Source organism: Mastigoproctus giganteus, chromosome 2 (assembly GCF_048544385.1).
Source record: "Mastigoproctus giganteus isolate SK-2022 chromosome 2, ASM4854438v1, whole genome shotgun sequence".
Classification (NCBI taxonomy): domain Eukaryota; kingdom Metazoa; phylum Arthropoda; class Arachnida; order Uropygi; family Thelyphonidae; genus Mastigoproctus; species Mastigoproctus giganteus.
In genome coordinates this window covers 146,783,927-146,808,384 of record NC_143576.1, presented here as the reverse complement: position 1 = coordinate 146,808,384, position 24,458 = coordinate 146,783,927, and the positions used below count along the sequence as shown (strand labels likewise).

The 24,458-nt window shown below is 38.0% G+C and overlaps 1 protein-coding gene across 2 annotated transcripts in view; it reads right to left on the bottom strand.

The window, feature by feature from the left end:
• The window catches only part of LOC150089645 (complexin-like), a 650,426-nt gene that overhangs the window by 413,510 nt on the left and 212,458 nt on the right, over window positions 1-24,458 (bottom strand). The window lies entirely within an intron of this gene.

Here is a 24,458-nt window from a genome sequence, read left to right as displayed (position 1 = left end):
TTATAATCAGCTTATGTAGCCTTTACATAGCCACTCAGTCAGATGAGCTCGGTTGTCCATATCGGCTGGAAGCAGTAGTAGCAGATCAGCATGGTTACATCCTATTCTTGGTGTCCTGATAATATCGGAGATTCTGTGGGAATCCCTACATCCAGTTATGAGCTTTTCTTTTCTAATGTATGGATGTTCTGAGCTGCAATCTGTTGTATCCAAAGTATCACGTGAAGATTATGATTAAACGCGGTTATATAAATAGTGTTTTGTTTAAGAAGCCAACGGTCTACTGCAAGGAATTCGCCGAAGTGAATTTGGAAACTGAGGTGTAGATGATGAAGGCATATAATGGTATTGGATAAAGACAGCGTTGTATATATCGGATAATCACTTGGGGGTCATGTATTCTTAAGAGTTATTGGTGTATCATCCGCATTGTTACATAAGTCTTCCCTCTGGCGATGTTGATGAAATGCGCGTCCCTCATCAGGCCAAAGTCCTTATGCGTGACGACTTTTCCCTACTAACTCGCCTGTGATACAGACTTCGATGTTGTGCTTTTACCTTTTGTTTGCAATAGTGATCTGAGCTGATTCAGAGTGATATTACTTACAGACAGAACAGCTTTTGGTGAATAGGCGAATACACTACTCTCAAATGCAGCCATACATCTGATTAGCCACCATCAAATAGATGTCCTAAGACTAGGAGCCATTAAAGCGACTTGCAACTCTTCATTGCATTGACACATCTTTGTTAACCATCAGCCGTTAGAGAGCAGTTAATCAATATACTGTTGTGCCACGGGGGTGTGTGCAGCGTAAATTATATACGTTGTATTTTAAGACAAGAACCAGAAGTCACAGCTATAAAATTTTGGGGGCAGCGGATTAGACCTTATTAAGTTTACTTCAGAAGCGTGTTGTGAAATACTGGAAAAACCTCTGGTGGTCGAGGAGGATGATGGAATAAAACAATTTGTTTTGGCAGATGCAGAATAACTTTGCTCCCATTTTAATACTAAATAAGTAAATGAATAATCATTTATTGTCCAATAGGAGTTACAGGCAAGTCCTACACAGTCCTATGACCAAGTTCAAGTAAGAAGGTCATTAGAAACGTATAAAAACTTAAAATTGATAGGATCCACACATTCGCAAATTAACAGGACCATTTGGTTTGTTACTACAAAACTTGTTAAGGCACTTTAATGCTATTATACCATACGGGTATTAAATTATAATATATACAATTAATCTGCTATTTGCTTTCGTTTCTTAGCTCATCTTAAAATGACAATATCAGATCAGCGGAACCATACGAGAAGGTTTAGTTTTAGGCTATATCTACATCAGTGTACCTCAACGTAAATTCTTCAGTAGAAAGCTGCTTATCCTCCCAAAAATATAGTTCTACGTCACATCCCTTGAATTAATCTTTCTTTGCCATCAGTCAATGAATAGATATTGTCACTTCCTCTTTTGATATATTTGCTGCTATTTCTCACGTGGAAAAGCCTTCGTTCGATTCATGTCGGGCCAGAAGGAATATTTATTTCTTTCGTATATATTTATTTATTTATTTTTCACACCGTAGCCGAGTTATTCCTTCGAGGGCGAGGGTTGGATGGCTTTTGACTTCTCAGAAAAAAAACAAACTGACCAAAGAAACCACGCAATTTACACGCACAACATGCTGACGCTTCATGATCATAAATTCAAAACCATTCTCTTTATAAAGTGTGACTTATGTGTTTTGCTACTTAGGATAGTAAAAATAAATAAATAAAATATTACTATTTAATTTTTATATACTATTTGAAACCAAAACAATTTTTTATAGATTTATATTATTAAACAGAAGGAAAGAGCAAATTCTTAACCGAAATATGCAAAACAATAAATAAATACTGAAATAAAATAGCATGAAATCAAATGAATTAAAAAAAACAGGTATTCTTTCTATTTGGTTGAGTTAAAAATCATAAAGCCCAAGTGATGAAAAAAATTTAAACACTGCTCGCAATTATCTTGTCTTTCCAAAAGATTTAAAATGCTTGGACTGAAAATAAGAAATTCTAAATGAAGAACGCACGCTGTCCACGCAGTAAAGTGAATGAAAGAGTAAATACCGGACGGTTTACCACCGAATGTTGTTTGCATTTCAAAAATGTAACCCCATTTCGGTGGACTGGTAACGAGATTCCATCCTGCAATTACATTTACAATGCGGTACTTAAGCAAGTCAGCGGAGAATATTTAACTTACTTGTCCTTTATATACATCTTGAGTACGGTGAATGCGAGATGCCATTCAGTGACGTGGCATTAGGAGGAAACAGCACGACTCCTAATTATTTACAGTTTATCATCAATGGAAATAAAGAACACCAACGTACATTAAATCTCCATTATCAATGTGCCTTTGTTAACGTCCCCTGAAACGGCATATTTCATAAACATAATATTTGTAGGAGGTTAAGCCACGTGTTTGCAACAGAGTACTCTGGTAAAATATAGAGGGGATTTATTATTAGAGAAAGTAGCGTGATCACTGTCAGCTGTTTATGTCGATGGACTTTATAAGCTGGTGTTTAGTAACACGTGGGCCGAATTTTAAGGTTCGATTCAGAACCTGAAAACAATGAAAAACGTCCAGATACATTTATTTCGAATTATCCACACTCTCCTTAAAAGGAAATGCTTAAAATATCCTTCTTCGCCTCGGTAGAAGCTCGAATGTACCTTGTCGTGGACTGTTAATCTCCAGGCAAAGTAGGAGGACAATTAAGGAATCAGCAATAATTTCTGCCCACACGTTAATTAGTTCATCAATACTACATTGTCGCTGGCGCCTTCATCAGGATGATGGCATGTATATTCTCTTTTGCTCAATTATGAGAGTTGTGAAAATTAATAACGCCATTTCTTTTCAAACCGACCTCATCAGAAAACAGCAGGTTGTTGGTTCTTGCTGCTATAAGATTTTAGGAGCATCAGCAACTTAAACCACACTGCGCTGTGCGTGTATTATGTCCGTAAATTGTGCGTCATCCGTGGTCAGTTTGCTGGACGAAAAATCAGAGTTTCGGGGGGGACCATGCTATTCTCTTTAGAGACCGAGTAACTCAGCTACGCTGCAAAACAATGCCATAAAAATACCTCGCTCATTAAGGGATTCGAACCGGGCCTTTTTCACCCGATATGAGGAGGACAGTGCTTTTATGCACTGTGCTACCACGAGGGAAAACAACAAGGAAGGTAGAAAGAGAAATCGCAAGCTCTCTTGAAGAAACCGTAAAAATTCTCCACATATTTGCATGTCCTACGCCCCCTGCTTGCTTGAAGAAAATCCTGCTCTAACCAGGATTTTCTCCAAGCGATCCAGGACTCGTTCCCCCAACCTAACAGTTCTGGTGCTGATTGGTTTACTGCCATCTGAAACTGTCCTGTTCAATGCTCCTCTTTCTTCAAGATACTATCTATTCACTGAAAAGTTCTTATCTGGCAGATGAGGATTTGGAACCTTTCCGCGTGCAGATGTATTGCTGTGGTCGTGTTACATTTGGTAAGTCCACTTACGAGACACATATCTGTAATTCCTCGGTTGGAATAAGTTTCCATTCTCACTTCAAATGTCATTATTGTGTACATTTGAAATCAGAATGGAAATTTAGCGCAAAAAACGTTTAATTTTTTTCTCCTAACTGAACTGCGCTAATTTTACGGTAAGAAGTTACAGTTACAAACATTAAAATTCCGTTTCAAAAGAAATTCAGACTATGCAGACAGAAATAATTTTGTACCTAACTATTAATGCTCTTGTAATGTGCGTTTTATACATAGCTAGCCCAAAAAGGGTTCTAAATCGGTGGGGGGGGGGGAAGAAAGCGATTTCAGACACAAACTTTTGTCTCGTTGCTTTCAGGTCCACTTGAATCGATCCTCAAAGTACAGCCCATTAAACACCCTGTACATGAGGTTTTTAATCTGTCGATCATTCTGTACAAAGAAACTCATGCTTGAGGACCCTAGAAAAATTCGCATTATTTCTAGCTGTTGTCGTGTTCTTGAAAAATGATTAAACTATTTCAAATAAATTATGCTCGTCATAAAAGCAGCCGATGAGTATAAAATAAATTGTGATGACACGTTTATTTATTATAAATAAATAAGCACATCGTGAATAATGAACACTCCCAGTGTGTTTAATTATTATAAATTGTATTTAGATAAACGTTGACAAACCCTGTGAAAGAAAATTGAAAAATCGAAGTACTAATTAAGGAAAATTACACTCCTGCGATGATAATAATAATTTTGTTTTATTGTCTTTGTAGATGACAAGTAGAAATGCTTGAATAATTTACTGTTCCAATATTTATGATCTCTGAGAAACTAACTGGCATTAAAATAAAAATAAAATGCATCGGTAACTAAATGCTAAACGCAATGGGCTTGTCATTTCTAACTACAACCCCATTAACCCTACAGTTGTTTTCAAATGCCTAATTATATCTTATTTCTTAACCTACTTGATGTCCTATAACGCATACTTCGTACACAGCATTAGATGAAATTTAAGTTGACAACTTGCAAAACTATTGTTTCGTTTTATTCAAAATTTATTGGATTTACATGGGATGAGGCAGGTGTGCTGAAGGAGGGATCACGCGGGCTCTTTGTTAATTTTTTGGGATTCTACCCGAGCTCTTTGTTAAAAAAAAATTAGCTAAATAAAATTTAACACACTATTTTATTCGGTAAAAGGCCTTAGCTAAAATTCTTCTGAAGCGATTCCCTTGTTAACAAATTGGCAGCACACCCCTGGGACGAGGTAATTAGCAGATAATGCCGAATATGTTATTTCGGAAGCGCCATCTACAATGTCACCAGACCTTAATATTTATTTTTAACTAACAAACACGAAATTAGAGTTAAGTAAATTCTAAAATCTTTATTCATTTAATACATTATCTATAACGCCCAAGAATAATGCGCCCTATTTGATAAGGAGTAGTAATACGCATGAGCAAAACCAAGTAAAAAAAATTAAGTACTTTTAAAGTTAATTTTTTCCAAACAATTTTTTTTATTTATCTCATATTTATTAACAATATTTGAAAAATTAATAACCGGTATAAAAATGGTTATTAGAAGTACAGCACGAGTAAAAAAAGAAACGACCTGAATGAACTCGTGTGAGGAAATAAATTTCAAATGGAATCGAACTCGGGTTCATTCTGAACAGGAGTATTACCAAGACTTCATACTTTATATTGTCGAAAAGTTTATTTTTTGTGGGGCAAGGGGTTAGATTTAGCAAACTGGCATTGTCGCGTGGAAGAATTGCTCATTACCATAGACAGATAACGACTCCTCCAGCTTTACAAGTATTGCTTCTTTTAACTTTTACAGTGATGTGTAGTATACATGAAGTAAGTATTCTTCCACGTTCAATGGAGATCTCAACATAAATATAACAACTAGAATTAATTTTGGAAATTTTGATATTTTTGTTCAAAAGAAACATAAAGCTCTTATGCCATACTCAGATTCGTTCATTTGGTAAAAATAATATAAAATTGAGATCCGTAATTCAAAACAGATCATTTCTACAGAATGGCACTGCATCTCTTGGCAGAAGAGATGCCAAGTGGATCGAGAAGATGTTGTTGTTATTTGGTTTTTAGGAGCATTAGCAACTAAGGCCATATTGCTCCGGGGATATGCGGTGGTCATTCCCTGACCTTTCCGCATCCTCCGTATTTGGTGGTCACGGACGGGCTCGAGCCCCGGTCTAATCAAGACGCGTGTGCTACGCACTGCTGCTCCTGCCCACCTTGGCTACGGAGGCGCCGATTGAGAAGAGGAAGCTCTCTCTCACTTACTCTCCTACCCTCCAAATTCTCGATCAACTCGATGCCGATCTACTAAGTTTATAAAAAATAAGGACAGACTCGGCGTTCCGGATATGATCACGACCGGTTAGTTAAAACTTTTGTATGCTAATGATACCTGCAGAGAAAAAGAAGTGCCCAAAGACGCTAATTCATCAGCGTGTTCTTAGCTGATGAATTAGAGTCATTAGCTAACCTTTGGCTAATCTTTCTGCAGTCTCTTTTGGGTCGTCTTGTTTCATTTCTGAGTAAAAAGCAAACCTTCAGTTCGTAGTACTTTCTAATATTTTATTATATATTTTATTTGAAAAGTATAAATAGTAACACGATTAGAGAATTGGAATTGTACATATTTAAACAACACTGCATAGCTTTTTTATATACTATTCTAAACCCTTAGTGACTAGTACTGAGATGAAATAATGTACATCTGTTGTTAATTATAAGCTAAACACTGTTCTCTTGGAGGATAGAGAAATACTTTCATTGACCCGTTGCATAAATTAATTGATGTAAAGTATTTATTATTATTATTTCTCACTGATTGTGGATTCCACCTCGTGACGGGTATTGCTGCCAAGTACACAGGGTGGTTGTTGTTATGTACTGTTGGTCGAGGAACTGTCTGACTATCCTACATGTGTTCAGAATTGCGGCTTTCTGGAGTTCCTTGTAGGTGTTCGCTGGGAGACCTATTGCTGCTAGGCTGTTATATAGGGTCTTTGGCACCATACCTGTGGTTCACACGATGATCGGGATGGTCGTTACTTGTTGCATATGCCACATCTCTTTGATCTCCTGTCTTAGGTTCGTGTACTTCCTGCAGAAAACACCATGGGTTTTCTGCAGGTTGTCAGTGGGGTACCGCTATGTTAATCATATAGGTAATCTTTTCCTTCTTGTCTACGAGGGTTATGTCCAGTCTTTTCTGCGGGATTGTCCTATCCGTTATTATGGCGCGGTGCCAGTACAGCTTGTGGGTTGGTGGTCTCTAGTACTGCCTGGTTTGGTTTGGTTTGGGTTTTATTGGCGCATAAGCAACTAAGGCTATAATGCGCCAGTACTGCCTGGGATTCGTACTTGTAGTACAGTACACTTTCTTCGATCAACTGGTATTTCCTTACTAACTTCTGATGAATTATCCTGGCTACCTGGTCGTGTCTATGAGTGTACTCAGTCTTGCATCCCGAGTCTTGATCGTCTTGCATCCCGCGGCAATGTGCTGGATCGTTTCTGAAGCCAGGTGGCATCGTCGACATGTGTCATCGAAAACTCCGGGCTCCTTTGCGATGTATTTTCTATAGTTCCTGGTATTGTCCTCTTCCTCTCTATAACCTTTTAAGAAGTTATTTTGAAAATCGTACAGTTTCTGTTATTTCTGGATCTAACTCCGTCTCCCGCTCTGTCACTAGGGGCTGCCCCCAGGGCTCTGTTCTTGGACCACTCGTCTGGAACATCGTTCTTGACGAATGGCTGCTTAAAACTATTCCTTATACTTCAAAATTGGCTTATGCAGACGATCTCACCCTGCTGATCCAGGGCAATTCCCGTGCCTCTTTTGAAAGTACTTCCAACTTAGTCATGTCAGATCTCTTTCAATGGTCCACTATAAATAAATTATCCATATCCTCAACGAAAACTAAAATGATGCTGGTTAAGGGTTCGCTTAATATTTCACGGCCATCTGTTGTAAAACTTCAAAACAAATCACTTTCCACGGTTTCTTCTCTAAACTTTCTTGTTCTGATCATTGATAGTAAACTTACGTTTACTAAACACTTGAAGGATCTCTCAGAGAAAGTCAAAAAACTTACCTTCTCACTTCTGTGTCTCTCTAAACAATCTTGGGGTCCTTAATTCTCGCTATCTACGGTTATATTACAAAGCTGTGTTTCTACCAATTTGTTCCTATGGCGCAGCCGCCTGGTTCTGGCATGTTAAGAAGGTTTCAGTATAGACTAAACTTCATAGCATTCAACGTAAAATGCTTTTAGCAATGTGCAGGGCCTGTAGGATTGTGTCTACCCCTGCTTTGCAGGTCCTTAACGGCTGTCTGCCCCTCGATCTCTATCTTCTGTACCGAGGCCTGAGCTTCTACATTAGGCACGCTGTTCCTGTTACCTTTCTTGGCATTACCATCGATGTCACTGTGGATCCCAAGGCAGAGAAAAGACGCTCTTGGAATATTTTGATGCAGCGTTGGCAAGACAGATGGTCCGCTACCTCTAAGGGTCTTGTTACTTTAAAGTTCATCCCTAACGTCACCTTTGCCACTTTAGAGTCCACTCAGAAATTGTTTCACCCTGGTCTGTACACTCTCTTCTTACTCTCTGGTCATGGCTCCCTTAATGCCAAACTTGCAACTTTCAACCTTGCTGAATCACCTCTCTGTTCTTGTGGCGACCTAGAACATATTTTATACCACTGCCAATCAATACCTAGACCTTCGACAGAACCTTCTTCCCTCCACTAGTAATCACTGCTCCCGGAAATGAGCCGGACTTCCTGAGCACCAGAGAAAATTTCCAGTTCGTACAGGAATTTGCTCGCCATTGCTTTTGATCGCCGGAGACGCCTTCTCACTCAACTACGGAATACCTCATAGCCTTTCTAGTGGAGACTCCTGCTGGCACAGGCCTTTGGCCAGTGCGGGATCAGATATATATATATTTTTTATTTTTTTTTCCCTCTTTTCTTTTTCTTATATTTATTTTTTATTTTTTTTATTATTTTTTTTATTATTATTTTTTATTTACTTTTTTTTTTTTTTTTATTTACTTATTATTATTATTTTTTTTTTCCGCTGGTACCCTGGGTTTGGGCTGCCCGAGGGACAGGATTTTATTATCTAGTTCTTATTATTTACTTACATATTTATTTTTATTTATTTTTTTATTTATATATATATATTTTTTTTTTTTCTTTGCTCTGATACTAGGGCAGTAAGAGCTGGTAAACCAGAGGGTTTGGAGGGCGGTCGCGATACATGCGTAGTTGTGGGCTACCTCCCCGTGGTGTAGGACGGACACTGGACAGGCCTTCCAGGTGATCGCCTGCCTTGTGACAAAACGGCCAGAAACAACTAAACAACATTACACACATTTCTGGCCTTTTACAGTGCTTTCTGTAATCATCGCAGTGTACAAAGGCGGAGATGAACTGACGTTCAGGTGCCGTCCTACATAAGATACTATACATGTCTACATAGTTCCTGGTGTTGATTATCTGGTCTTGGATGGCAAGCATGAATCCTTCAGTCTCGGGGAAGAGCGTCCCGCTCGTGAGCCATGCATTGGAAGCAATTTTATCAATGTGATCTTGAAGATCATTGTAGTGTCTGCCATGGAGTGTCTTCTCTGCCATTCTTTCTAGCTTCGTTTGTGCCTACTTACTCTCGGGGGACTCCTCGCTTAGGTTGAGTGGGGTATACCGCTTGTCTGTCTTCCTTATGGCCTGGTGGAGTGCTGCTGTGAGTTTCTGGAAGTAATCTTTCAGGTTAACTATCGCTGTCTTCTATTGTTCAGTGAGGTCTATTAGGCCCCTTCCTCCTTCTTCCCGAACAACTGTCAGTCTCTCCACGGCAGATTTCGGATGGTGTTGGCGGCTCTTGGTCATCGTTGTCCTTGTCTTTCTCATGATATCCTCCAGCTCGGTGTTAGTCCAATCTATGACCCCCGAAGAGTATGTTACCAGTGGGACTGCATATGTGTTTATGGCTTTAACTGTGTTCCCTCCGTTCAGCTTTGCTTTCAGCAGGCTTCTGAGTGAGTCTCTGATGGTATTTAATTTCCTTGTGCTGTAACTGCTGAGCCTGCATCATCCCCAAGTATTTGTAGGCCTCTCCCATGACTTCGATCTCTTTACCAGTCTACAGCTGGAGCCTGCATCATCCCCAAGTATTTGTAGGCCTCTCCCATGACTTCGATCTCTTTACCAGTCTACAGCTGGAGCCTGCATCATCCCCAAGTATTTGTAGGCCTCTCCCATGACTTCGATCTCTTTACCAGTCTGCAGCTGGTAGTTTTGGCCAACTAATTTTCCCTGGTGCAGTGTGTGGGTCTTGCATTTGTCTAGACCAAATTCCATCCTAATATTATTGCTGAATTCTTCGATCTGGAGTAATTGCTGCAGGTGCTTCTCGGTTCCCGCGTACAGCTTGATGTCATCCATGTACATCAGGTGGGTGAGGGGTGTACACAGGAGCGGATTAAGGTCGGTTGAGGCCCCGGGCACAGAAGAAAATATTGGGCCCCTTAAAAAAAAGAGAGAGACAGGGAAAATAAAAATACATGTTAACCAATTTTTTAAATAAATAAAAAATATTATGTACTATTAATGTTTTATTTCCAATAAAATTTGAATATAATATATGTATAATATAATTAATAATAGCATAGTAATAATCACAAAGTTTTGAACTAATTTGTTGGGGTTTTGCGTGGGCCCTTCAGAAGTCGGGGCCCAGGGCGCGCGCCCGGTGCGTCCGCCGTTAAATCCGCCTCTGGGTGTACAGGTTCTTCCTTCCTTCTTTGAGGTTATATCCGTACTTTCTACTGTTGATCATGGTAGATAGCAGGTTAAGTGCTAGACAGAACCACAATGGGCTCAGGGCATCTCCCTGAAAGATTCCTCTCCTGATGGGGATTGGCCTGGTTGTGATGTTTTCGACCTTAATGGTGGTACTCCATTTATTCTTATTCGTCTTCTTTTTATTATTATTATTATTAGCCATATGGTGCAAGGAAGCCTGAGGCTTATGCTGCACCAGCCGAAAAAAAAATTTCTGAATTACCCTGAGAGATGTTTGTCTGTTAATTGGTTTTTAGGAGCATTAGCAACTAAGGCCATATTGCTCCGGGGATATGCGGTGGTCATTCCCTGACCTTTCCGCATCCTCCGTATTATCCTGAGAGAACGAGAGAGAATAAGAATCAGAAGTAGAAGGGAATCACCAAGAAAGAGAAGAATGATGATATCCAACTCAGGATGCTGGGCGTGCCAAGCCCATACTCACCAGATGTAAGGCCCTGGTATTTCATGCTGTATACCCTCTATAATCTAATTATATTCTTCCAATACTTTGGTAACATAGTATTATAGGTTATAGCAAATTCCCAGAGTTAATATGGCATTTCTTCAAGACCAACACTGTACAATTACAATTGTTTACTTAATGAAATATCCAAGGTTCATTCACCCTCATGAATAAATTCAAATTAAGGGAACACGATCTGCTTATTTCAAATTCGCCATTCTTCTCAGGTTCTAACATAATCATGATAAAATCTTGCGAAAAGAAGAACTCCAAATCTCTTATTAGTAATAACAGAAATATCTCTGAAATCCTCTGCACAAATTTAGATGCGAATTTCTAAATGTACAGATATACACTTTATATTATACCAAACCTCCACTGCACAGTTTATTCCGACCTGCAAAATGGTTTTGCAACGAATAATTCTAATTTATGCTTTTTGAGAAATCTTTGTATAAATATAATACATAAAAAAGAAAGAAATCACACGAAGTGATTAATTCAAAAAGAATCCGAATTTTATAAACTAATAAAACTGAATTTATTGAGATTTCCGAAGTTTCATCATAACTCTTACGAGACTGCAGTGCAGATAACGTAAACAATCAAAAATGGAGCATTGGCTTTAGAATATTTGTAGCTTCGGTTAAAATAACTCCAATAAGGAAAAAAGGAACAACTCGAACGAGGATGTGAGCAAGAGAGGAACTGGATGAGGCTGATGGAAGTAAGGAGAGAACACAGAAGAGAAAAAAGTTCAGTCTACAAAAATCCTATCCGATAGAAGAGTATAACTCCAAGACTGTAGTAGGTTTCCCTGTCAGAAAGCGAAACAAAAAATAGAGCAGCCCAATTCTCCTCAGCCAGACAAAGAAAGCAGAGTAAATATTACAAGGGGAGAGTGAAGCGGGACAAGCCAGTCCCGTTGAGACTGACACCCAAACGACATCATCTTTATACTAACCGAACTCTTCTACGTCAGCTGTCGTACGACGGACAGCGCAAGAAGAAAATAAATCTTGTTATATGAGAGAGAGATCTATGGATTTTTTCCTATTTTTCTTCTTCGTCTACAGCGTTGTGTTTCACAAAAATATTTCCAAAGCTCTCTCCCTATTCGTTATTTTCTTTTTCTCCACCTTTATTTTCTATTTACTGTTTTTACTACCACGAGTAAGGTGTTAGCAGAGCACTAAAACTTCTTACAATGGCGATGCAGAATACATTTTCTTCCTTCTATTATTTGGCCTTACTAACACTAAATTCGTAATTTAGTGTTAGTAAGGCCAAATAATAGAAGGAAGAAATGATCATCTGTGATCATTTCCTGCATGATCATCTGTTATTGTTAACTAAATAACACTTGGTCGTTTCAGCATGCCTTTCGTGCATGCAAAGATTATTAAGTTTACAGTTTCAATAACAGCATTATGAAAGTTATTTACACCTTTATAAGCATTAGTTAGCAGTCCCTTTCTGTTTTGTTGTTGCTCTTGGGTTTCAGGAGCATCAGCGACTAAGGACATATTGCTCTGTGTATATTGTCTGTAAATTGCGCGTGTCCCGAGGTCGATTTTCTTTTGGTGGACAAGAAATCCAAGTTTCCGGGGGGGAGGGAAACATGCTATCCTCGCCTGAGACCGACTAACGCAGCGACGTTGTGAAAAAGGCCCATAAAAGTTCCTCCCGCCATCGATGGGACTCGAACTCAGGTCCTTTCCACCCGGTGGGGGAGAATGGCGATTCTACCAACTGTGCTATCCACGAGGGCACTGTCTTACGTAAGAACTATTCTTACATAAGACAATTTACTATTCTTCCAATTGGAGAGTCTAACAAAATGAATTTCATGTTTCACATGGTATGAACCTTGTTTTATACTGCATGCTAGAGAAGGAAGCAGTCGCTATGTTCTTCGGCTAATGCTTAATCCAGTCTATACTTTCCTGTGTGGCTTGTATTGGTCTGGTCTACACCTTATTTTCCTGCATGATCATCTGATATCTTTGGGATCGGGTGGATCAAAAGTTTACACACCTAGGGAACAGAAATCCAAACATTACTTACAAACTAGAGGGAGTGGATTTTAAAGTGGTTCAGGACGAGAAAGACAGAGGTTACGATTCAATCCGACATGAAATTTTCCACGCAGCATGAATAAGCTGAAAGGAAGGCACGTGGTGTCTTATCTATGATATAGACTTATGAAAGTAGGGAAAGGATATCATTATTCCTTTTTTATAAGAATGGTCACACTGCATTTAGAATATTATGTTCAGGTCCGGAGGCCACACTTGAAGAAAAATAAAGAACTTCTTAGAAAGAATTCAGAGAAGCGCAACCAGATTGAGGAAGGGTGCTAATCGATGTCCATATGAAAAATGGCTAAGAAAGTGCGGACTGCAAAGCTTGGAAACTTTGCAATCCGAAAACCTTGGGGGAGAGGGATTATGTGATAGAGCCATACGAGTATAAGGCCCTTATCAATAGAATGGAGGAGGCACATTTTCGCCGGCAAAAAGAGAGAGAGAGAGAAGCAGGGGCACAAATGTAAAATATTGGAGAATATCAGAAGGCTGTACCTCACGAAATTTACTTTCGCACAGCATGGTCACGTAGAACACTATTGCAATGAATTGCCTGCAACAGTGGTCGAAGTTGACAGTTTGGTAAAGTTCAAAGCGAAATTAGAGAGGCACTTTTTGGTGGGAGGAATGGAACGAATGATAGGATTTTTTTTGGCAGATGCCGGAAAAACCGCTTCCTTTCATTATTTAACCATTATAATACTAATACTTACAAAAGAAGGGATAGAATTATGTAATAAATACATCAATATTATCTTTTATTAGTTACTGATTATTCGAAATGAATTTTAAGCGGGCATAAGAGAATAAACCAAGCTTGCTTCTTCAGTTTCACAGACCTTGCAGCTCATGAAATTTCTAAAGAAGAGATTCAACTGATCATATAAAAATGCAATTCCTAATGATATATTCCTTACATTGGGGATCCCAACGTTTCCACAGAGCGGGCAGATCATTGGGAAGATTCTACATTAATTTTCCCAATGAGTTATTCTGAGGTATTCAGCATGCATCATCACCGTGAATACACATGCACCTCAAACAAAATACACGACAGATCATATGATCTGGAGTATCGTAAGAACCGATTCACCATGGCCTCAGTAACTGAGGATCCAGGAAAATATGGGGCAGAGACTGAACAAGTATAGCATGCATCACAACAGTGAACATTTAGTTTTGTACCACTCCCGCTTAACCATTAGAAATTGTATACGCTGTATCTTAATCCAATTAGCTTTATGAACAATTCATACCAAAGTTTGTTCAAAGTTTTTTTTCCTATAAATTATCATCTAGTACTCTTTGGAAACCCAGTTGTCATAACACTAACAATGACAGCTCCCGAATTGGTATTCATTACATTGGAGATCATACTGAACTGAGAAACCAAGGATATCTCCATGTTTCTCACTCTAATTTACATTCTTTCCTTATTGGTCAGGTCAAAAGGTAGAAATAGGAAAAGGAAAATAAAAAACTTTATAAATAAAAATAAATAAAAAAATATCCTTCAGTGCAGTCGGAACCATCCCAAGCATATCCCCAAAATCGATACTAGAATAATTTCAGCATCGAAACAGTCTCAGTGGATTCTTTAAACCTTTCCGCAATACATGCGCATTGGAAACTCGAATAACTGAAAACGGTTTTTCACATTCGTAACGAATTGTGAATTCTGCCTGCAAGTTCCTATTTTATTAATTGCGTTCATTCCACACAGTACACGGGTAACATTTCCGAAAGTGAATTTCAAATTCTTCGAGCTGGGAAAGGTGAAGCAGCTAATTTTGTGTCCTGGCCACCAGGGAAATTAGGCTGTTCTACAGAATCACATTTAACATTACGACGCAGTGTACTAAATTCCAGAAGACTGCAAATGCGGTTAGGTCTTAAACCCTACCCCTAATTATCACACCACCCCAGGAATTCAGACAGCGAGGTAGTAAATAAATAAGAGAACATAAACAGGATAATAAGAAGCGACAAGAAATAATGTGACTCTGCGTAAAAATAGATTAAGTGTTTCAAAACACTTGAGAACGCAATAGCGTTCAGTGCAATGATAAACAACTTGGGATTTATGTGCTGGGTTTGTTATGTGACCAGTTTACAAGCTGGTGGTGAGTGCTTATGGTAATACAAAACTAGTCGGTGTTCAGAGGTAACAAATGATTCAGACTGCGCTAGCGAAAGGTCAGCGGCATTGCAAGTTCTCTGAGACTAAAGGTGCATTACAGTACATCATTTATTTCTAAGAGGAGTCGATTTTAATTCTAGTTTATTGCTTCATGTGTCATTTCAATGGCCGCCTGTGTACAGATTCGATTTAGGATCAGGTTAGTATTTGAGCATAAGAAGAATCGTAACAGAAAGAAAGTAAACTTTGGTCTAAATAAATCTTGGGGAATTGGCAGCGTGCTAATACTAACTTAGGGAGCTGATGAACTGAACTTAATGCCTGTAATCTGCAACCTTACAAAAAGAATTACATCCTCACTCACCCGCAACCTCTAAGAATGAACATAAGGATCTTTTCTTAAAGTTTCTATCAAAAACATTTGATGTTTGATGCCCTTTAAATCAATGGTTTACAACCCATTTTTGAGTTGGGTTTGTTTAATACACGCCGAGATAATTAAGTTCGCAAAGAATGAGTACATCGTGCATTGGATTTGTAAATTTTGCATACTCTTTGATCGGTTTGCCTGTACGTTGTCATGAAAAGCCTGAGCTGCTGAAGTGCACCTAATCATCACCCTAATATGAAGTTTGAGCTGTTTAATAAAATAAAAGCTTCTCCCCTCTTAACAATAACTATTTCTTAACTTCAGCAGGTGACAGATATCAAACTGAAGTCTCTTTCACACAGTATGGCAGAGAAGCGACGCTACCCACTTCTTTACCGGAGAGGATACCATTTCAAAAGGCGCGAATAACTTTCCCGTTTCATTCGAAGGAGTTCAGACTCTGACCTTTCAAAAGGGACGGTGACTGACAAATCCGCTAAGCTACGAAGTCCGTTACTGCAAGTTAAGAAATGCCGTATTGAGTAATACCGATAAGACCACTGGAGGAGTAGAGCAGTAAAATATGTTAAGTTCAGCGAAGCACAAATTCAATGCAGTAAATGTTATTTCTGTTATGTTAATGATTTCGATTTCCTTCACCTGTTTGCCAACTGATGCCAAAATCATTCAGTTTTCTTTCGTTCAAATTGAAATTTCATTCCACAGAACTTCGTAATAGCGATATGGAGAACCATATGTTTACATGGCAGAAGTGGACGGGAAGGATAAATATTTTGTTAATCTGAAATTTCGGTGATAGCGACGTTGACTGCCATCATTTCACTAAAAGGCAATTTATACGTCTCTGTGACGAACAACTGTTGAAGTAGCGCTTAGGTTACTGTACTGCTACTTAATAACAAACCACAAAGGAATTCCGAGTTTTAATTTTAATTCAACGAACTTAATTAAATGAATAAAACGAAATAAAAATTTGATCGATTATTATTGTCCTACTCAAGATCCATCTTTATGTACATTCCTACCCTACTGCAAATAGCTAACCCACTTGAGTAAAACGCGATCGTTGCTGGACATATCCCCGGTAGAATTCAAATCTTCACACAATTCCATTATAATAAGACCGTTTTTTGTGAAGGTTAGCTTACCTCCACTCTCTTGATAACGGACAGACAGATAAACAGGCAGACGAAAAGGCAGACAACCCCGGGAGCTCACATCTGGTGAGTATGGGCATGGCACACCCAGGGTCCTGAGCTGGATATCATCATTCTTCTCTTTCTTGGTGATTCCCTTCTACTTTTGACTCTCTCTCTCTCAGGGTTACTCGGGAACTTTTTTTTTTTCCTGGTGCAGCATAAGCCTCAGGCTTCCTTGCATCATATGGATATTAATAATAATAATAATAATAATTTTTTATGGAAAGTTCAATGATGAATGCTTGAAATCGCGTACGTAGTACAAGAATATAAACACGCAAAAACAATATAAATACAATTAAAAGAAGAAATTTGCTTCTGTCCATATGAATACATTTACTATTACGTAAACTGCTTCAAATATATTGAGAAGATATTTTGTGTAGTTGAGAAAATAAAGTTAACTTTGGGAAAGAGGAAAAACTAATACGTAATAAAACCACGGATGTGAAATTTGCCACGCCCTGTAAAGGGTTCTTATTTTCGCCACGCGAATTGCTAATTCGGGTCACAACGGAAACGTTAATGGCCCAGAGAGTGAAATGAAAAACAGCCTACATAGGCTAAAGAATACGAATTCTTTCTGGAATGCGAATAAAAATATATTAGTAGGCAACAACGCTTTCAGCAAACAGAAACAACTGCATCTTGATGATATTTCAACGTGACCTAAACCTAGTGAAGGGCGTGGTTACGAGTATTTCAAGCAAAGTGACAGGATTAATAAACACAAGACTGAAAACAGATAAAATAATGTAGGGAATTTAAATTTGAAGCATTAGATACTGATGAAGTCTGTTTAGTTGTTTTTATATTAACTTAATAATTGTAATGTAATTAGGTATTCAGACAGATCAGAATCTTAAAGGCTACACTACAAAACTGTCAGTCATCTTACATTGGCAAGACATGAATGGTTATTATTATTAGCTATATGGTGCAAGGAAGCCTGAGGCTTATTCTGCAACAGCCAAATGATATACAGCTCAGGATCTTCGGTGTACCAAGCCCATACTCACCAGATTAGAGCTCCCCCACCATTCATGTTTTGTTTGTCCGTTGTAGGGTTTTAGGTGCATCAGCGACTTAGGCCATATAGCACCGTATATATTGTCTGTAAGGTATGTGTGTTCTGTGGTCGATTTGCTGTTTCCTGGAGAAAAAACCAAATTTCTGGGAGAAAAAACCTGAGCTTGACTAACTCAGCCATGTTGTGTAAAAAGGCCCATAAAAATACCTCCTGTTGTTGACCGGATTCGAACTCAGGTCTTTTCCAGCCGGTGTGGGGAGGTCGCGAATTGTACCAACTGTGCCACAAGCGAGGATACCACACATCGATCGCGAACCACTTTTAAACACACACAAGTATACTTGATATTTTCAACCCCTAAAGACAAATTGTACGTTACATGCAGTTCGGGACGCAATGCATTTTCACTATAAAATTAAAAAAACCGAAGTCCATAAGGAGTAACTAAGTAAACAACTTGTATTTAAGACAACTGAAGAACGCAAAACGAATTATCATTTGAAAGATAGCAGACGAAATGTAATGATGGGCATAATTGAGAGATCATAATCGATTATTCAGATACCAGAAAATCATTCGATGACACTCATATTATTCAAATAATTCATTCCATTATGACAAAACATTCGATTATCGATTATATTCACATCATTCGATTATTTGGATCCATAATTTAATTATTTCAATGATTGAACTCTCTTTATTACCAATCATTCAATTATGCTTATCGCTAACTAAAACCAGCTGAGGGAAGGCATTTTGAAGGAGAGTTCAATTCACCAGTGACCGGAGATCCACAGTTTGGTAACTAGTGCATTAGGTTTTGATTTTTCGTGTTCAAAGCGACTCTTTTCCAGTTTTTATATTGCATAACCATTAATCAAGATCATAATAAAGGAAATTAAAGACAATTAAAGACGGCCTGAATCATGTACTGAAAGCTGACCCCATTGCCCGTTAGAAATTTATCCTAATCAAGAAAAGGAATTAAGCAGTGTACAAATGACGCACTTGAAGGGATTCTTTGATATCTTCATCCATCATACAGAAGTGACATTCAGGTAAGTGACACTAATGGTCACACATCTACTAATGGGCTGCCAGTTAGTGTCATCTGTAATAGATGTACCAAATATCAGTACTTGATGTTTGATGGAAGTGTCGCCATTTCATGAAGCGAAATCTTGCCGTCTCATGATTAGTACTTTCATCACGGAAATTTCTTGGATGGTGTTTTTACACCACGTGTTTTAATATGTACCAGATCCCATCCATGCCACTACAACAATACTCATCTGCGACTTTTTCACTTAAAAGGAGGGAGAGTGGTATTTCTGGAGTACAGTATTTCAAATAAATATTTATTTTATAAATAAATAATTTTTGCTTCTTAATTTTTATGTCGATTTTAAACATTAATTTATGCTGATATTAAAAAGTTAAGTTACAACATATTATGGAAGATGGTGATTATAGTCACCATCCTCACCATTGCAAACCAATCGAAGAATTCACGAATTGTAAACGCAACACACAGAAGCTTTATAGCCTTAGTTGCTCTGGCACTTAACAGACACACAAAATAACCGTCTAATCTAATATACGTTAATATTAGATTAGACGGTTATTTTGTCTGCGTTAATATACACTAATTAATTCAATATAATACGTATATTGAAGGAATTTCTATCCCTGTCGAAGTGTATTATTCGAAGAGTATCGATAGCACGCTTCGACTCTTCAAATTGCCTCTATTTTCATGAATCATATGCGTGAGCTTATGATTATGAGAAACTGTAGAGACAATTCTGAATAGTTGAGACGTTTAATAGGCCCGGACAGGGAAATAGCTCATACATTGAGCTCGCATGCTGTTTACAAGGCTGACGATATGGCTTTGTAAAAATGTTCAGTCAGATTCAAGTTCGGAGATTAAGCTAACCACTCCATCCAAAGAATATCTTCGTTATACCGGAATTCGTCAACCACTGAGGAGAGCATTATCGTCAATAAAAATGAATTCAGCAGCTCTGGTTGGTTGGTTGTTGTTCGGTTTTAGGAGCATCGGCGACTAAGGCCATGTTGCTCCGTTTTATTGTCTGTAAATTGTGTCTGTTTTTAAGTCGATTTTCTGTTTGCTGACCAAAAAATCCGAATTTCAGGGAGCAAAAACCATGCTACCCTCGCCTGAAATCGACTAATTCAGCCACGTTGTGTAAAAGGCCCATAAAAATTCCTCACGTCATCGACAGGACTCGAACTCAGGTCTTTTCCACCCGGTGTTTGGAGGATGGCGATTCTACCAACTGTGCTTCCCACGAGGACATATCCGACCATATCATAACTTCCGAATCTTTCTTCTTCTCCTATTTATTTTGTACGTCATTTTGGGGTTGCTATTTCCCAAGTGCATTGTGCTGCATTAAAAGGGAGCTGCCACTTTTCTGACTATCTCTGGAATCCAAGTCTTCTTGAAGAAGTCGGTCTTAGCGCTTATCATTTACTACTCTGCCAATCTTGATATCATCTTCAAATTTTGACAGCATGACTTCGTCATGTCATTTAAAAAAATCAATAACAAAAGTGGTTCCAGTACCGTTCCTTGGGGAATCTTACTTCTTACATTAACCCAATGTGAAGAATAAACGTTAATCAGAACTCTCTGCCCCGTGTCCTGCAGCCATCCTACAATCTATCTAAGGATTTTCCCTGTCAGTGCATAAACTTTACTTTTCGGTATGAGTATACGTTAAAATATAAATATACTAGTTTCAAAAATAAAAGGAACACTCATTTATCAAAGCGCTCCTTTTAACAGTGTTTCATTGGTATTTACTTGTTTCTTCTATAGGTACAGGTAAACATCCCTAAACATTTTAAACAGCAATGCGGAAGTCAAGCTGAAGGTCGAAAAACTTTTCAAATGCAGCGCTCTGAACCTAAATTTTAATTTTAAAAATTCCAAGTGGAGGAAATGTTTTAAATTACTCGAAATAAATGGTCTCTAATTCAAAATTTAAGGGGAAAAAAATTCAGCTCCTTTTCCACATATCAATATACGCCTCTCATGTAAACAAGGTTAAACTACAAAAAGTAAGGACACTTAATGGCAGACCAAACTCCAACATAAAAAGAACTCAGAATGGGTTGACCTAGATCACCCAGTACGTGGCAGTAATCAATACCATAGACTAGTGCACGGAACCATAACAAGATTCAATGGAATCTCTCTCTCTACTCTCGAGTACCAAATGATGTATTGCACCCTGACGGGATCATAATGAGATCGAAACTACTGCCAGGCTGATCGCCAATCCCAAATTCTGCTTCGGTTCTGCTTGAACACCCAAGCGTAAATGCTGATTACACCAAGCAGGTCTTCCCCAGTTATTGAACAGAGATTATCATTCTGAGGATTCGAGATACGCTCGTAGTTTCTGAATATAGTAAAGCGCTGGACTTTTTGATGTACATTTTCTTCAGAAAGCAATTTGCCTGAGAAAAATTAGTGCTTAACCCATCACAGTTCACGATCTTTCAGGATATCTTTCCATATCAGAATAGTTGTTCATTAAACATTTCAAATAATATGGAGAATCCCGTTGTGACGGACATTCTAAGAAAAAAAGCACCCGAAACCTTCTAGTATAAATAGTATAATAATACTAACGTGAAAGGCTGGTTTGAGTTATTTACAGTATTCACCAAAGCAGCTAAGGCCATGAGGGGTAATACACAGTGTCTGTAAATGCATACCATTCCATAGTTGATTTGCTTGTTTTGCATGAAGGACAAACCCCGGTTTCCAGGAGGCGAATCCTTCTGGCCCACGTCTGAGACACACTACGAGACGTGCTACTCGTAGCAGCTTAATCACAGCGGTAGGAACTCAAAGCTTCTCTCATTCCAAAAGAGTTTTCTCTTAACTTTTCCAGGAGACGGATCAAATGAAAGCCTCTTTCACAAGACTAAAGAACAGCGACGCTATCCACTACCCGGAGTAAAAACAGCGAAATTCTTAGAGGATTAAAAATCTCAATTGTGAACCAGTTCAAACGTTATAGAAGTCGTTGATCTTTTAAGTTGTAGTACTTATTTTGCGAAAGATACTCTAGAAATTGATAAGCTGCAGTCAAAAATTATATCCGATAACTAAAAAACTGATTCATCACTTCTGCAATAACTCTTCTGGCCTCAGTTATATTAATTAAGCATAAACGGAAATTTGTTTATTTTATTTATTAAAGGAAAGAGATTTTTCTGTCTAACTGCACAATGAATTCAGCAAACTTTTCCAAATTTCACTAAAATCGGAAAAATATAAATCTGGTATTTATTATTATTTTTTTCATACATATCACATAAGCTATCCATCAGCTTATTGGAGGAATTAATGGGAAATATAGCGGATGGGTGGCACAGTTGGTACATTCACCGTTCTCCCAACACCGGGTGGAAAAGACCCGAGTTCGAATCTCATTAACAACGCGAAGAACTTTTATGGGCCTTTTACACAACGGGGCTGAGTTAGTAGGCTTCAGCAGTGGAAGCAAGAATTTCCCTCGGAAAAACTCGGGTTTTTCGTCCAGCAAACAGAAAATTGACCACACGCAATTCACATATTATATACGGAGCAACATGGCGTAAGTTGCTGATGCGTCTAAAACCCTACAACAACTCAATGAAACTGCAATTGACTCAATGGCATTCAGCTCTGCAATCGCTACGTTGTCCACTATGCACTGAGAAGTCTTATTTTGTAGAACTTAATTCGAAATTTATCCAGTAAATACGAATCACCTGTTTATGGGGTAGTGGGGACAAGAATCATTTAAAGATTAAAGAAACACTAGAACTTCGCACCAATATGTTGCCACTAGGTTACAGTTGACCTTCAGTTGCTAACCATTAATGATTAGTGGAAATTCCAAAAGTAATTAGTTGAATAATATTCAAGTAAGAAAAAAAATAAAAGGGGTAGGCAAGTATTACGAAAAATATAAATAAATAAACATTTTCCCAAGTAAATTCTCTATGATAACAAAATATTAATAATTCTCTCTCTCTCTCATCAATCTGCCATTTTTCTCTTCAAATCCTTCAAACAGTAATTCAATACTCTGATACTAAAGAAGCTGCCAAATATTAATTTTTATCGAATCTTCCTCCCACAGAATCAGTGTCAAACCTGCCACCACAGACGGACTGCACGAAGTCAATTCGTTATTCCATGTGAAAAGGCAGAATACGAAAGTGATTAATGAGTCTCGGTACCTGTGAACACACATGTGAACAACTGCAGGTTCCTTTGTGGTCAACGAAGAGATCTTTTCGTCACACTAAACAAAATTTAAGCCCAATTCATCATCGTCCAAACAATAACAAGATGTGTCTGCGCTAGTTCCAGCACGCTATCAACCCATACTCAGCAGCAAACATGAGGCAGCTGAAAATTTTATAATGACCCTTTTCGTTGCCCGCACAGTTTATCTCGAATATTATAAAGAGGGATGCCTCAGTATATTTATGAATACTCGCATATGTACAGCTACGCTAAACACGAAAGGTTTTTGAAACTTATCGCACTCCAATACTTTGGATGGATTGAGGTTTGAGAAGTTGAAAGAAACTTGCAAACATTTATTTTGCGAATTTACAGTTGAACTGTCAACAGATGCTTATTTATGAACGTGTTTCGAATGATCCAGAAGTTAGAACACATCTAGCAAAGAATTGAATATCTTACTGTAAGGATTTTGAGTGAGATTGCAAGAGACAGACCATTAATGAACCTCACTACTCTCTCTCTCTCTCTCTCTCTCTCTCTCTCTCTCTCTCTCTCTCTCTCTCTCTCTTTTAGATATATTTAAGCAGTTTTAGCTGCATTTTCGGGCACTTCTCCTGATGTGGGACCAAAACCCCAAAGTAAAATGGATTTTCAGATTAATACAGAGTTAGAGGAAGCGTTACAGAAAGTCTAGCCTACATTATTAGTTCTTCGATAAAGAGGAATATTTCTAATGCGCTTGTCCCAAATCCTATTAGATATTGAGTCTAATCCAAGTAAAGAAATGGATGAGAAGTGAACGAACTAGAAATTTCAATCGCTGAAAATGCAGAAGTGAAACAGCAATGCTTCTTTTAAAGCGAATTACCTCTACCATCTGTTTAGCCAAATTCTCATCGAAAAATTTAAAATCAAATAGAAAACAAAGTAAAAATTGAAAACATTTTTTTAAAAAGATCTACATTTTTTGCGGACAGTTTTCAAATTCTATTTTTAATATTTCTATGAGAATCTGACCAAACGGATAATATAGGTGGGTCTCTTTAAAAGAAAGTTTGCTGTTCTGAATCAGTATTTGAAGAGTTAGAGACCAATTGGCTAAGCAACGTGCTGATCGAATTATTTAAGGGTTACGAAGAATTTTAATATCAATTTCTAAATTGTATTCAAAAATTCGGGTAATTCTTTTTTTTATTTATACAAGATTCGTACAGCTATTCGCAAATCGTTATTTCAAACTGGATGGTAGAGAAACTGTTTTTGATATTTTTATAGAGCAAAATAATTTTAATGACTGTCTAGTTGATGCACAATTCGAGCAAGCATTTTTTTACGGTTAACTGATTAACCACTACTATCATAAAAATATTATAAATGGCCTACCTGATTCTGCGACC